The sequence below is a fragment of the Anolis carolinensis genome, chromosome 3, assembly GCF_035594765.1.
Source record: "Anolis carolinensis isolate JA03-04 chromosome 3, rAnoCar3.1.pri, whole genome shotgun sequence".
Classification (NCBI taxonomy): domain Eukaryota; kingdom Metazoa; phylum Chordata; class Lepidosauria; order Squamata; family Dactyloidae; genus Anolis; species Anolis carolinensis.
Window position 1 is genome coordinate 102,195,306 of NC_085843.1, and position 16,524 is coordinate 102,211,829.

At 41.2% G+C, this 16,524-nt stretch overlaps 1 protein-coding gene across 6 annotated transcripts in view; it reads left to right on the forward strand.

The window, feature by feature from the left end:
• Nucleotides 1-16,524, forward strand: part of mid1 (midline 1) — a 275,413-nt gene that overhangs the window by 111,040 nt on the left and 147,849 nt on the right. Inside the window, exon 1 of one of the 6 annotated variants that reach the window (XM_008107207.3) lies at nucleotides 2,015-2,295. The exons of 4 other annotated variants lie outside the window; for them this stretch is intronic. The gene's annotated coding sequence lies outside the window, so the exon portion shown is untranslated. Of the gene's footprint in view, nucleotides 1-2,014; nucleotides 2,296-16,524 lie in introns of those variants that run through there. One more of the 6 variants, XM_008107203.3, reaches the window with a different exon arrangement.

Sequence of the window (16,524 nt, forward strand, 5' to 3'; positions counted from 1 at the left end):
TTTTTAAAGTGGTGTTTAGTATAGAGGGTTTTTTAGTTGTGAGATCTGTCATAATTGGCTTGCGGTGAGTTTTCCAGGCTGTATTTCCTGACGTTTCACCTGCATCTATGGCAGGCATCCTCAGAGATTGTGAGGTCTGTGGGAAACTAGGCAAGGGAGGTTTATGTATCTGTGGGATGTTCAGGGTGGGAGAAAGAACTCTTGTCTGTTTGAGGCATGTGTGAATGTTGCAATTGGCCAGCTTGATTAGCATTGAATAGCCTTTCAGCTTCAAGATTGGGCTACTTACGGCCCGGGGGGGAATCCTTTGTTTGGAGGTATTAGCTCGCCCTGATTGTTTCATGCTTGGAATTCCTCTGTTTTCTGAATGTTGTTCTTTATTTACTGACCTGATTATAGGGTTTTTTTTTAAATACTGATATCCAAATTTTGTTCATTTTCATGGATTCCTCCTTTCTGTTGAAATTGTCCAAATGCTTGTGGATTTCAGTGGCTTCTCTGTTTTGTCTGACATGGTAGTTGTTAGAGTGGTCCAGCATTTCTGTGTTCTCAAATAATATGTTGTTTTCAGGTTGGTTTATCAAGTGCTTAATAATAGTTGCTATTTGTTATTCACACTTGTTGCTGTTCACTCCCAAACACTGCCGTATATACTGCTTTTGGATTATTTTTATATTAAGCAGTATATAAGCACCATCAGGAGCTTCCGGTGGCACAGTGAGTTAAACCGCTGAACTGCTGAACTTGTTAACCAAAAGGTCGGGAGTTAGAATCCGGGGAGCTCAGGGAGCTCCTGCTGTTAGCCCCAGCTTCAGCCAACCTAGCAGTCTGAAAACATGCAAATACAGTAGAGTCTCACTTATCCAACACTCGCTTATCCAACATTCTGGATTATCCAACACATTTTTGTAGTCAATGTTTTCAATATATCGTGATATTTTGGTGCTAAATTCATAAATACAGTAATTACTACATAGCATTACTGTGTATTGAACTACTTTTTCTGCCAAATTTGTTGTCTAACATGATGTTTTGGTGCTTCATTTGTAAAATCATAACCTAATTTGATGTTTAATAGGCTTTTCCTTAATGCCTCCTTATTATCCAACATATTCGCTTATCCAACATTCTGCCGGCCCGTTTATGTTGGATAAGTGAAACTCTACTGTAGGTACCGCTCCGGCGGGGAGGTAACGGCACTCCATGCAGTCATGCCATCCACATGACCTTGGAGGTGTCTATGGACAACACTGGCTCTTTGGCTTAGAAATGGAGATGAGCACCAACCTCCAGAGTCGGACAGGACTAGACTTAATGTCAGGGGAAAACCTTTGCCTTCACTGACTGCCTCATCACACTAGAGCATGATTCACTTTAAATCTGGTTTCTGCCTCCTGCAGAATTCTGGGGGTTTTAGTTTGGTGCAGCCCAGGACCTGTCTTGCTGAGCTATTTAATGCTCCCTCCCTAAAGTGGATTTAAAGTGGATCCAAGCTTTAGTGTGAAGAGGTCCCTAAACTACATCAAATATGAATAACAAATAATAACATAGCAATCGGGAAATCTGCCAATGAAACTTTATAAAAAGTCAAAATAGTTTGCATAGAAGTCTGGAAAGGAAGGAAGTGTTCAGCTGGGCAAATCTGATTCCTGTTCTTCTCAATGACAGCTTGCGGATCCAACCCCCTGGAATTCCCCTTACTGCTTTGCTGTATATAGGAAACTTGAGTTCATAGTTTGAAGATCAAGTATTTATTTTTCTGAGCAAATCTCGGGAGCCTGTTGAAGGTGAGGGGTGGACGCGGGGAAGTTAGATAAGAATGAGAAAATAATCCTTTCTCGCGCAAACGGGCTTCCCTGGCTGTCGCCGGAGACACTGTTTCCAGCTGCTTCCCAGGCTCCGAAATCCCTGAAAGCTTCCCTAATCCCCAGGCAGGCAGGCAGGCAGGCAAGCAAGGCTTTCCGTGTTCCTCCTCCTCCCTCCCCTTGCTCCTGATTGGAGAGGCGGTCGCATGGCCTAATTCAGCCAACTAACTGCATCTCGGAGCTGCGATTTGAAATAGGAGCCAGGCGGACAGTTGTTGTCGCCCTGCTCCCTCCCTGACTCGCAAAGGGCTGCCAGGGGCAAGTGAGGAAACTTGGCACTGCCTTCCAGGCGAAAGGGAAAGAGCCCAAGGGTTTAGGGAGGCGCAAAGTTGGAAGACAGGACCTGGAGGGTCGTGGATGGGCCCTTGCCTTCGCCTGAAACTCTCCTGTGTGCTGCTGGATGGATAATGGGAGTCTAAACATGAGGCAGGTAAGGTACAAACTCCAGCAAGCAATCTCTCCTCTCTAAAGAGAGAAACTGAAAGCATGGGATGCGTGGGTCGGTTCTTTGTTGTGTTGGTGAGCAGGGAAGTTTTTCTTCGCTCTCTGAGATGGTGACGTTATTGGCCAGCCTTTGGGCTGAAAAGGGCTACTAAATAATACCCTTCCTGGGTACCATCTACCCACCTATCCACTTGGATTTAAATACGCAGTGGCACTTGACTTGAACAGCAAGCCCGCTTTGTGACAATACAAAGAAGAGCAACTTGCTGGGCGTGTGCAGACTGTTCCCAGCAAAATGGAAAACTGGTTAACTAAGGGAGAAAGTCCTCCCAAATGCCACTGCTTCAAGGTGTCACCACTTTTACCCCCCCCCCCCCCCTGATTCTTGTAAAAGTAAAAAATAAATTGACTTATCTGTGACTTGTTAGCAGATTATTCCAAAAATATAACATTGATGGTTGCCACTTTTGCAGTCACAGCCCAAAAAATCAGAGCTAAATTAGTAAAGTCCACAGTGGAGGCTACAAATGGAAATGGAGATAGTTGGGATGATACAAATCAGACATTGTTATTGTTATCGCGTCACTGCTACTGTAATTTTAAAAGTCAGTATATAGAGTAAGTTTTACTGTTTGTATTGGATAGTGCTTATTGTACTTTTAAAGGTTGTATATTATTTGATGTCATGACCTATGGCTAATACAATAAACAGTTCAATTTTAAAGAAAATGGAAGAGAATGTTATATATCCACATCTTGGCAAATGTAAGAGCAGGACCAAAAACAACGGATTGCTTTCATTTGCAAAGTTTCTCCCGATTGTTCTATAATTAGCATTGACGATTTTAAGCTGACAAATCTCCTCCTCCTCTTCCTACTTAAATATATTTAAATTTACCTTTTTGAGAAATGCATTGTTGAATCTTACCAAGGAGTAGTACAACACCAATATCTTTTATTAAAAGCAAACATACATTTTTTAAAGTGTGCATGAGGTGTAGGAGAAATTGTATCCTGGTAACTTTTTAATCATGAACAAGAATACAGAAAGAAGGAATTGCACCTGTATTGGGAATTGAAACTTTTTCAGTTGATGACATGAAGAATTTTAGCTGTGATGTGAACCAGTGAAGGGAAAGCCTTCCTCCTTCCGTACCTGTTTATTAAAATGCCTCTTTGTGGAGTTGTTTTGCTATTTAAGAAAGCAATGCATTGTCTTGCATTCTATCAGACTATTTGCCAAGCCATGACCTAGGATCCTAAAATGATGGTCCTAGACTTTGTTGCCGCCAGAGGGAGCCGGTGATAGTTTGCCAAAAAGCAGTTTCTGAAATGTCACGTCTCTCTTTTAAAAGGGTAAGGTACTTTCCCCAGCACAAATGTTTAGAATATTTCTGGTTAAAATAAAATGGAAGACATTTTTAAAAAGAGAGAGCAAAAACAGATATATTTTAGGATGGTGGATCAACAGCAAAAGTGTAATAAGGAAGAGAGAGAGAGAGAGAGAGAGAGAGAGAGAGAGAGAAGGTTATTTAAAAATGTGGTAAGAAACTGGGAAGTCCCAAAGTTAATGAGCACAAAAGTGACACATCAAATTAAGCAAATTGCTTTGCCTCATGAGGTTGTGTCCTTGTCCTTCCCATACCTCTACCTCTCTAATTATTTTTGTCTGCCAGTAGTTTATCCAACAGATAAAACTGCTAGAAGTGTTTAGGTGCAGCTTTCTCATGTATACTTGATGTCACTTAATGTCAAAATATGTCACTGGTTTTTGTTTTCATTTCTGACTATTGTTATACTCCTAGTGGAGAATGCATTCAAAAGATATGCTTGTATCAACAAAGATTTGAGTGTGTTTCCATTGACTTGGACCCATATCTCACCTTGTCACAAGACAGCCCCATTAGCAATCTGAAAAGTTACACTGGTGAAATAAAACATCTAACTAGATGACTTAATGCACATTGCTGGCATGTGTTATAACAATCTTAATGAGGTTTTGTGCTGCACATGTCTAAACAAGACCTGTTACATCTAGTAAAGAATGTGGCAGAACACTTTCAAAAACTAGCTCTTAATAATGAAGTTGAGGAAACATATCCAGTCTGAGTCAGTGTTGCTGATAGAGAGCTTAAATTGATTCCTAATATGATTATGAAGAAAATCTGGATCTATGCATATACTGTACTAATAGTTCTTGATTTTGCACTGCGGTCTGTCAAATTTACTATAGTGGAAGTCTGAAATACAATTTCCAGGGACCAAGTCTTCTTCTGTACTATATTCTATATAGAAAACATGTGCCAAGGCATCCTAAATGTGTTTATTTGTACACTACTCTGTGTAGTATTCAAAGTTGATTATAGCCTTGGAATTGAACTCAGTAGACACACAATATCCTTCCCCTCGGGGGTAGCCTCCAGTTTGGTGAAGTACCAGTTTGTCTTTATGTGCAGAGCAAAACTACATCATTAAACTGCATCAATGAGTTAGCATATTACAGCAACTAGAACAGTTTGTGCATATTCTAACAAATATGCAATACTGAAAATGTTTCTAGTGTTTGTTAAAGGTTTGCAGAACCAACAGCCGGTTCAAAACTGGGCATCAAAATACAGTGAAATGAAAGTGTCAAAGCTAGAGGCCTGGATATCTTGAAAGCTGTTGCTAAATTTAAATTACAAATATCTTAAAATAACATGACACTTGGACAAAACCAAACTATTGGTTATCTTTAAATGCATTTTTCATAACAAGACAATAGGTAAAGGTAAAGGTTTCCCCTGACGTTAAGTCCAGTCATGTCTGACTCTGAGGGTTGGTGCTCATCTCCATTTTTAAGCCGAAGAGCCAGCGTTGTCCGTAGACACCTCCAAGGTCATGTGGCTGGCATGACTGCATGGAGCGCCATTACCTTCCCACCAGAGCGGTACCTATTAATCTACTCACATTGGCATGTTTTCGAACTGCTAGGTTGGCAGGAGCTGGAGCTAACAGTGGCTGCTCATGCCGCTCCTGGGGTTTGAACCTGGGACCTTTCAGTCTCCAGCTCAGTGCTTTAACACACTTCGCCACTGGGGTTCCCAACAAGGCACAATAGTTTGAGTTTATCAACGCTCCATGTAGCGGCATATCTTTGCTGTAAAATTCTTATTGCACAGATAAATCATCTGGATCACTTCAAAATTTCAATTCTGAAGAACAGCACAGGGGCATAGATCTGTGTCAGGCAGCTAACTATCCTCCTGGAAATTGCACACATGTTGTATGCTGCCAATCACACTGATAAGATTCAACCTTTCAAAAAGCAGACATAAGCCAGAAGGTTCAAAGGGACCCATCCTGTCAAAATATGTGTACAAAGTGGCTTCAACGTTTTTGGAAAACCAGTTAATATATTTAAAATATGATTTGGCAGACGAGAGTGAACCACACTTTTATTAAAGGAATTATTATGAGTTAGAAATAAAACTGGGGAGACAACAATAAACAATTCACTACTTGTTTGGCCATCTCAACAAGGAAAACCACAGTGATGATTTTGTTCATTTTAAGCTTCTACCGTGTCATTTGATCTTTAACCTTATTTTTACCATACAAGGAAATGTTAGGTTGCTTTTATATGCAGTTAAAGTATTAGCTTAATATTAAATGAGTTTGCAGTCCTAAAGAAACCTGTTTGAAAATATGTTCTATGGACACTGCCGTTTACTTCAAAGCAACATGTAGAGAATTTCATTGTGGTTTGTAGTCTTTGTTACAGCTTTTTAATATTTACCAGCTGAATCATTTTTTATTTGAAATCAGATCCTTTTGAGAAAAGTTTAAAAAGAAACAAAGACTCCTAGAACCCTCTAGATTTACTAAAGATGCCACTAGGCATGGTTTTCTTGAGAACTGGAGAGGGCACTGTGGTATCTTCGAAAGTCTGTCCAAATCTATACCTTATGCACTGTTCCTATCAAAACCAGAATTAATTTCTTCAAAATCAGGTTGTTTTTTTTAAAAAGAACAACTTGTAAAAGAAATTAGCAGTATTTTATTATTGACCTATCGATTGAATTTTTAAGAAACATTGAATATTAGTTCTAGGAATCTATATATCTGCTTCTAGAACAGATGCAAATAAACTGGATTGTTTGGAAAGTGAAGATATTTAGGATGCAAATAGCTAAAGAAATATTCTGAAAATGTAATATGAAAAAAAATAATTAGCGTATGATTCATTTCAATTCTAGCACAGTTTTGTGTATGTGTATTAGAATGAATTCTATTAAATTCAGTGGGAGTTACTGCTGGTTAAGTGTCCATAGAATTGTCACCTAAATGTCATGACCTAGAGAAATGTTAAGCTTGTGCCAAAAGAATACCAAAGTGTTTTAACAAAGCCAATGATATCCACAGAGAACAAAGTGATCCATATTAATTCTGGTTTATTAGAACTATGATTATATACTATAGTAAACTCTAGTGACTGTAGCTCTTTAATGGCATGTTTTATGAGAGAGTGGGTGGATATTTGGTAGATGACACACCAACACACACAGCCCTACAATTGTTTGCCTCGATTGTATATGGTTTAATTCATCCTCTTTTCACTGCTGAGACCTTTCTATTCAGTAATGTAATCCTTGCTTTTTAAAAAGTGGCTTTTCGGGAAAAAAAACCCCTGAAAAATGTGCGACCTCAGCTCTTAGTGAGAATTTTTCCCATCCCTTTGTCCTGGGTTCCCCCCCCCCCCCCCCGACTCTGAAAGAAAAATGTACTTTTTGTCTGAGAATGTTGCTGTTGTATTTCATAGATAATAAAGTAGGGGGAAAGTGCATGGAGTCCATAGGCGGAGTGTATCAGTTAATTAGTGGCTGGACATTACCCAGTAGGAAGTCTGGCAAGGTTTTTGTGTGTATGTATGTGTGAGCGTTGTCTGCTTTCTTTGATCGCTTGTGTGGTAAATAGACATGCAGAGTCTCTATGGCAACTTATGCTGTAGGTTTGTGGGAACAGGGGAGACGCGACCATCCAACAAAGGCTAGTTTGTTAGAATAGTTGGTTATGATTACAAAAAGGTGGTAACAATCAGTCCATTTAAAAACATACGTTCCGGGAGGAAAATGCATGTTTATGTTACCAATTTAAAAGCAAAATATGGCTCTTTAACTACAAAGGATTTGCTATGGTGAAGCAAAAAGAAGCAACCGTGTTCGTTTTTTTTTTGTTTTGTTTTTTACACAAAGACGAGTATGAATATTCAAGAACAGAACTAGAATCAAGCCTGGTATAAAAACAGCATAAACAGAATGGACCTTGGAAAGCATATGTATGTGTTTTTCTAAACTTGTAGCCATAATACACCAATTTCAGTTACCTGCCTGTAGAGGTCAGACTTGAAATGTAACTGTCATTGTGAAAGCTGAATTGAAATCGATGTGGATGAAAGGAATCAATAGATTCACTGGAAGCTTGATACTACTGATGATTTATCAATAAAATATTAAATTTATTCAGTTGTATTATTGTGAAATTATTGTGAAATGAGCTGGTTGGGGGAAAGCAAAGAATGTCTTCTCATATTTATGTATTTATTAACTATTTAACTCTTCTCCAAAAACTCAAAGAGTACATCTACACTGTAGAATTAATGCAATTTAACTGCCATGGCTCAATGCTATGGAATCAGGGGAAATATGGTTTGGTGAGGCATCAGTACCCTTTGGTAGAGAAGGCCAAAGCCTTGTAAAACTATAACTACCATGATTCCATAGCAATGAGCGGTGTAGTGTCAAACTGCTTTAATTCTACAGTGTATATGTGCCCTAGAGCCTCCAGTGGCTCAGTGTGTTAAAGCGCTGAGATGCTGAACTTGCAAACCGAAAGGTCCCAGGTTCAAATCCGGGGAGTGGAGTGAGCGCCCGCTGTTAAGCTCCAGCTTCTGCCAACCTAGCAGTTCGAAAAGATGCAAATGTGAGTAGATCAATAGGTACCGCTCCGCAGGAAGGTAACGGCGTTCCATGCAGTCATGCCGGCCACATGACCTTGGAGGTGTCTATGGACAATGCCGGCTCTTTGGCTTAGAAGTGGAGATGAGCACCAACCCACAGAGTCGGACACGACTGGACTTAATGTCAGGAGAAACCTTTACCTTTTTATATGTACCCTAAGAATGATCAACAACATGTTTCTGTTCCAGTAATGGGATGGTGTGACTCATTGGCCGGGATTCTCATGGTGTCCTGGAATGACAAAATTACACCTATGTAGGTAGTGACAACAAGAAGGAAGAAAAGGCTGTGGGTCAAGCACAAAACTGCACAGAAACAAGGAAATGTAGAAATAAACTCTGGCAACTTTTAGAGATCTATCTTATTTTCCTTCACTGTCGCTGCATGAGCCTCAAAAGAAATACAACTCTGTTGGACACTACCAAGATTCCAACCAGAGCCGGTCCAAGGTAATTTTCAAGTGTAGGCGAACAGAAATTTTGCCCCCCCCCAAAAAAAACCCAATCACTGAAAAATAAAAGTGTTGGATAAGCAAAAATGTTTGATAATAAGGAGGGATTAAGGAAAAGCCTAAATAAACAACACTCTGAAAATGGGAAATCCAGACAGGAAGCAATCAGGGCCAACTAACACCCCCCAACCAAGGATGCCCCCAGGGAGGAAGCCCCACTTGCCTTGCTTCCTAGACTTCCTACAGAGGAGGAGGCTGAGTTGGATGACCTAGTAGCCTGAATCAGTACAACTATTTCTGACAATGTATGTCAGATTTTCTCAAACTGACATTTTCCAGAAGTGCTGGACATTCATTACTGCCATCTCTGCCTTGCACATCCATTAGAAAGTGTAGATTCTATATCTCTGCTAAACTAAATAGTTGCATACAGGTGTTAAAACTTTAATCCTCGGGAAAATCTACTTATAAATGAAGGTACTAGGACTTATTTAACAATTTCCCTCCTTTCTCATAAATGGGGCCAAAAGTGGCTCACCTATGAATTGAAACAAGCTCCATAAATTAAAAAGTAACAGTAGAAAATGAACATTCAATTAAATAAGTGTGTATGCATTAAATTAATTCACCCAAGTTAGGTAAGATAAGCAATACTTACTTCACAGGCTTCCCAAAAACCATATTGTCTTCCTAGGCTCCTTTCTGCCGCAGGAGACAGAAGTTGCCTCGATGGCGCCCCCAACAACATGGCGCCACAGGCAAATGCTTAGTTTGCCTGGTGGTAGAACTGCCTCTGATTCCAACCAGTAAATTCTGGTTTGTATTATTACTTCTGTGAATGTTTGTATTGCCCCAAGACCAGTGGATACAAGATATTCTCATTAAAATGCAACAGTAATAGTATCTTTGAGTGGAATATCCCTTATCCAAAATTCTTGAGATCAGAAGTGTTTTGGATTACTGAATATCTGCATTTTATATACATACAAATATACTTCTGACTTATATCTTCACCACCACAACTCAGATCCACTCTTTTTTTGTCTTTAGATGTGGGTGTATAGGGGTGGACATAGACCAGAGAGAAGGACAGGCACCACTGTAGCTTATGAATTACAATTACATAATTGTGTCTGTAAACTGCCCTGAGTCCCTTCGAGGAGAGAGGGCAGTCTAGAAATAAAGTTTATTATTATTATTATTCTGCAAAATGTCCAAAGGATCCCAGAAAGTTCTTGCATTGAAGTATGATGGCTACAACAGGAAGTCCTCCATCCTTGGATCCCTTGTCTTGTTCCACTTGCCACAACTACATTGCTGTGTGAGTGAGAGTAGTTGACCTAGAGTCATATAGCCATGGCTAAGCTTCCCAGTATGCCCTACTTCCTTCTGGATGGACATGTGGTCATGAGGGAAAGAGGGAGAGGGGAGAGGGGAGAGTGAGTAAAGTTATCAATCACCAGCTGTTCAATCTGACAACAGGGAACTTCAATGCTTGGCTGTTCTCTCCCACCAGCCATCGCATAATGGGAGATAGGAAAGAAGAGGGTATTGAGTGGGGAATTCCTCCCCCTGTGAGACATCTTCATGCAGCAAGGAGAAAATTGTTAAATTGTTCTTCCTGGTGGGGATGAATAATTTAAACAAGCACACCCCTGATGGCTAAGAGTAAATGGTGACACTTTGGGAATCTTGCCTCAAAGGCATGTGTTCATAATTATGATTTAGAGGCAAGCCTAGCATTCAAAAATGGATCCCTGGGGCATTTGACAGATACCCAGAGCTCAAGCAAATCTAACGTGTGCTGGTTCTTGTGACTCTTCATCAACTTCTTAGCAGGTCAGCCGGTGTCCCTGTCTCAACGCTCTCTAATTTGAGTGTGTTTTATGCTCACTGTGAGTAAGGCGAATTTTGTGTGTGGACTGAGGACAGAGTGGCATGAAATTCTTGGATCTTCCACTCCATCCATTACTACTCATGGCAGCTGTTTTGCCGAGGTGTTGTGCTTCCTGTTCTGAGCACCCAGTATTAGTCACCATGGAGGTTAAGGGCCTTTCAACATGACTCTGAAACCTTGGGGTCATTCTGATTGGACCACTGGCTGTCTTCATGAGAATTGCTGAGTTTTTCAGTTTGAACTTACTTCAGCAAAGTTGAGGGAAAATTTGGAGTGTGCTGCAAACTTTGGAGTATCCTAAGGCTTTTGAGCAGTTGGGACAGTGGGATCAGGGTCGATAAAGATCCTAGGTTGCTTCACGGGAGACTTATATTGGGATAACCTACTTAGTGTAAAAGTACCCTAAGATGCTCTGCTCACATAAATAAAGTTGGAGGACAGGCCAATGTGGTTGCTTTCAGGTCTTTGGCCTTTCTTATCAAATCAGCTATCCAGCAGCTGTTAAAGAAGGCATGGGTAAGTAGATGCTTCAGAATTCTATCCTTTTGGAAGAGGAATAGTAAAGGTAAGCTTTCCAACCTTCAAATGGGAGGGGGGGGGGTTGTTCCTTGTAATAAGTGACACCTGGCCAGCCTACCCAAGGCCCACAAAAACATGGACTCAGCCTTTGATTGGTGCTAAACTCACAATAAGTCAACAAAGGGATTGCCCTGGAGATAACAATTACAGTAGAGTCTCACTTATCCAACATAAATGGGCCGGCAGAATGTTGGATAAGCGAATATGTTGGATAATAAGGAGGCATTAAGGAAAAGCCTATTAAACATCAAATTAGGTTATGATTTTACAAATTAAGCACCAAAACATCATGTTATACAACAAATTTGACAGAAAAAGTAGTTCAATATGCAGCAATGCTACGTAGTAATTACTGTATTTACGAATTTAGCACCAAAATATCACGATGTATTGAAAACATTGACTACAAAAATGTGTTGGAGAATGCAGAATGTTGGATAAGTGAATGTTGGATAAGTGAGACTCTACTGTATCTCTTTAATAATCCCAGGCTATTTCAGCTACCTCTTTCCTTCTAACCGTCATAGGTCATGCAAAGGCCAAACCATTTCTGGATAGAATGTGAATCACGTTCATGATAAAGTTCAGGCCTACTCTTCTTTGTAGAACAACATGTTTGTGTGTGTGTGTGTGTGTGTGTGTGTGTGTGTGTAAGGGGGGAAGGAGAAAAGGAATGAAAATAAATTATTCCTGACCTTGCCTTGGGCTGTTGATTGTCCTTCAGCATTTACTTCTCACCTTGTCCATGTAGACAACCCAGAGGCACAAGGAACGAATAGCCCTGAATATTTGTTATACAGTATATCCAGGCTCTGTTCATTTGCACTCTGATTTAAGTTCCATTTTTATCCCTAACAATTACTTGCTTTGACTCTTCCTCTTCAAACATGTTGCTAAAAAAACACCACCACCAGAACATGGCAATCAATGCAAATTGAATGCACATCAGAATAATGCCTTACCACTTCAGCAGCTTTTCTTTGAGACCTATCCTTGTAAAAGAACTCATGTTTCTTACACTTCTACTGAATCGTCTTGAAGAAGCAGTTTAGCTAAGGATCCTTTGACAAAGAGGAGAAACATTGATTGTTTGTTGAGTTTGGTCTGATTAATCTAATATAGTGATAAGATATTAAATCAGAGTAACAACAATATACATCGATAACAAAGGACACTAATGCCTGCAGACACCATCTACATTGTAAAATTCTAGCTGAAAAAAGAGGCTTATTATGTTAGATAGGTCAATGAGATTTGACCTAGTTTTGCTTAGCTGCTTAGAAATTATGTCAGTATTACTTATGTCACTCCCTTGGATGAGCAATTTAACATCCTTTTTGCATTGCAGCCTCCTCCTAATACTCTATATGTTTACGTACTCTATTGTATGACCCTCCAGGCTAAATTTTGCAATTGGAGTATAGGACAAGAAAAGCCCACAAGCTTTTGTTTTGAGAAATATCCTGAGTTTAGGGGGAAAGAATCTATAACTCTCTTTGAAGAAAACACCATGGTTTTCTCATAGGTCTCCTCATTAATATTAAACAGACAATGGATACAAGTGGCAAATAGTTTAATTTGAGTATTTATTTGGTTTTTGTTTTCAAATGATGAGTTGATCCCCTACACTCGGAAGATATTGTGTTATTGCATTATTTAGTTATTTAGTTATTTACAGATTTTCTTTCATGTTCCTGATTATCAGTAGTATAGCACATTGGCAGTAATGCTCTAGATTAAGATATACAGTGGGACCTTGATATCTGCTAGAGTTTGGTTCTAAGACCCAAACATCCATTGCGACATCAATTGATGCTCAAGTCCCATTATTGTAGTAAAATAGGGTCCCTTATATAAAATGGTGAACTCAAAACAAGTGCCCGAGAGAGCCTAAGGTTGGAGGCTCCAGCAGGGTATGTCAACACATTAACATAATTGCAAGGGAGCTGGGATGCTTTAAGATCGACATAGCAGCCCTTCAGGAGACTCGGAGAGCAGGAGAGGGACAGCTGAAGGAAGAAAAAGGAGGCTACACCTTCTTCTGGAAGGGACTGCTTAAAGAAGAGCGAAGAATACACGGAGTTGGCTTTGCTATAAAAAATGACCTGGTGAAGCACCTGACTGAGGCACCCACTGGCATCAATGAATGACTCTCAACCCTTCGAATTAACCTTGCCAAAAACCAACAGGCAACCATCATATGTGCCTATGCACCAACTCCAGATGCTGACGAAGACATCAAGGAAAATTTTTATTGTCAGCTGGACACCATCCTATCGGAGATACCTAAGGAGGACAAAATCATCCTCCTGGGGGACTTTAATGCCAGAGTCGGACGGGACTCCGACCTGTGGCCAGGGATCATAGGAAAAGATGGGGTCGGAAACAGCAACTCAAATGGCATTTTGCTTCTCACCAAATGCGGAGAGCACAACCTTGTCATCACCAACACGCTCTTCTGCCAGAAAAACAAGCTCAAGACATCATTGAAGCACCCCCGGTCAAAGCATTGGCACCTCTTGGACTATGTTATTACACGTGCCAGAGACGGCTGCAATGTGCTTCTCACAAGAGCCATGACAGGTGCCGATGACTCCCGGACAGACCACAGGTTAATCCGATCCACGATGGCTATCAAGATCGTCCCCAAACGCAGACTCCAAAGAAGAAAAACAAGGTGTAAAATGAACACCCAAGCCCTTCAGGAGCCCTCCAAACGAGCCCTTCTCCAAACAACACTCAAGGATCATTTACCCACAGAACACCCTGAAAATGTTAAGGAACATTGGAACAAACTGAAGACCTCCATCATCACAGCCTGCGAAGAAACCATTGGATACCAAACTAAGAAACATCAAGACTGGTTTGATGATAACGACAAAGAGATCCAACAGCTAATTGATAACAAAAGGAAAGCCTTCCAAACATGGCAGAGAGACACCAACTGTGCTGCCAAGAACAGTTTTTGCCAGTGCAAAAGCTGAGGTCCAAAGAAGGACCAGAGAACTCAAGAACATCTGGTGGACAAAGAAGGCTGAAGAAATCCAACACTTTGCAGATACCCATGATGCTTTTTCAAAGCCACAAAGATCATTTACGGACCAAGAAACCATGGCATACAGCCTCTACGCTCATCAGATGGAATCAAAATTCTGAAGGACAAAACATCAATTGCACTACGTTGGAAAGAGCACTACCAGAACCTGCTGAATCGCAGCTCCAATGTGGCCGAAGAGACCCTCTCACGAATCCCGCAACAACAAACCAGGGATGAGCTTGCAGCACTGCCTAGTTTGGAAGAAGTTAACAATGCCATCAGCCAACAAAAAAACAAGAAAGTTAGCGGACCTGATGGGATCCCTGCTGAAATCTTCAAAAAGGGTGGACCTGAGTTGATACAACAACTCCACCAGCTCATTGGAAAGGTGTGGGTGACCAAGAAAACCCCAACAGACTTCAAGGATGCCACCATCACCACCCTTTTCAAGAAAGGGGACAGAACAGACTGCGGGAACTATCGCAGTATCTCCCTTCTAACCTCCTCTGGGAGAATCCCTGTCTCAAAAGACATCCTCCCAGAATCCCAGAATGGCTTCCGTCCCTCCAGAGGAACAGTGGACATGATCTTCACTGCACGACAGCTCCAAGAAAAATGCAGGGAACAAAATCAACCTCTGTACATGGCATTCATTGACCTTGCAAAGGCATTTGACACAGTGAATCGCAGCTCTCTCTGGACCATCCTCCAAAAAATCGGGTGCCCTGACAAATTTGTGAACATCCTGCGATTCCTCCATGATGACATGATGGCAACAGTCTTGGACAGCAACGGCTCCCAAAGTGACCAATTTAAGGTGGAATCAGGTGTCAAGCAGGGATGTGTTATTGCCCCTACCTTATTTTCTATCTTCATCACTATGATACTTCACTTTGTTGATGGGAAGCTTCCCACCGGTGTGGAAATCATCTACCGGACAGATGGCAAGCTATTTAACCTCAGCAGACTGAAAGCCAAAACCAAGGTCACCACAACATCTGTTATAGAACTCGAATATGCCGGTGACAACGTAGTCTGTGCGCATTCAGAAGAAGACCTACAAGCCACTCTAAACACCTTCGCAGAAGCATACAAGAAGCTCGGCCTCTCACTGAACATCGAGAAAACCAAAGTGCTCTTCCAACAGGCACCAGCTAATCCCTCTGCAATGCCAGGAATACAGCTTAATGGTGTAACATTAGAAAATGTTGACCATTTCCACTACCTTGGCAGCCACCTCTCCACAAAAGTCAACATTGACACTGAAATACAACACCGCCTGAGCTCTGTGAGCACAGCATTTTTCAGAATGAAGCAGAGAGTGTTTGATGATTGGGACATCCGTAGAGATACTAAGGTGCTTGTTTATAAAGCCATTGTCCTCCCAACCCTGCTCTACACCTGCGAAACGTGGACAGTCTACAGACATCACACCAAACTCCTGGAGCATTTCCATCAGTGTTGCCTCAGAAAAATCCTGCAAATCTCTTGGGAAAACAGGCGGACAAATGTCAGCGTGCTTGAGGAAGCAAAGACCACCATGTGATGACTCATGGGCCTTGTAGTCCTGTTCCTAGTACTATTGTGACAGACGAAGAGGAAAACATGGGATTTTTGCCGGTTCAGCCAGAGCCGGAGTATTCTCACCTGCAGGATGTTAATGTTTGTCCTCAAGAATTCAGCCAAACAGGCCTTGGGCAGAACTCTCCCCCGTTTCCCAGAAAAGAATCTTATTCCCGGGAAAGGGGAAACAGAGAGGCTCATCGGAGGAGTTTACGCATTGCTGCCAGAAATCAAGCTGATTAGGTTTACTTCCCTTGGGAAATTCTAAGGAGTCACACATCTGGACAGAGTTGGGTTTCGCTTCTCGTTCTCTAGGGAAAGAGTTCTGTTGGCGGGAAAACGAGACCCAATATAGGTGCTTAGCGCCAGGGATACTTTGCGGAGTCAATTGTTCAGCTTGAGGAGAGAGATCGTGTGTGGACTTCGTAATCCAGTTCCTTGTTTCCCGGATCAAGTTTCCAGCCTTGTCTTGTTTCACGGACTTCCTTGGACTCTGTTCATGTTTCATGTTTACCTCGTCTTCTAGTCACGGATCCAGCCAAGAATCAAGTTTATTTTCCAGCCTTGTTGTCTAGCTACATTGGACTTTAAAGACTCTGTTGTTTTCCCCACACTATTGCTTGGCAAAGTGTGTGTTTCGGTCAAGTGGATTAAAACTTTGGACTCTAATATCTTATATTGGACAATAC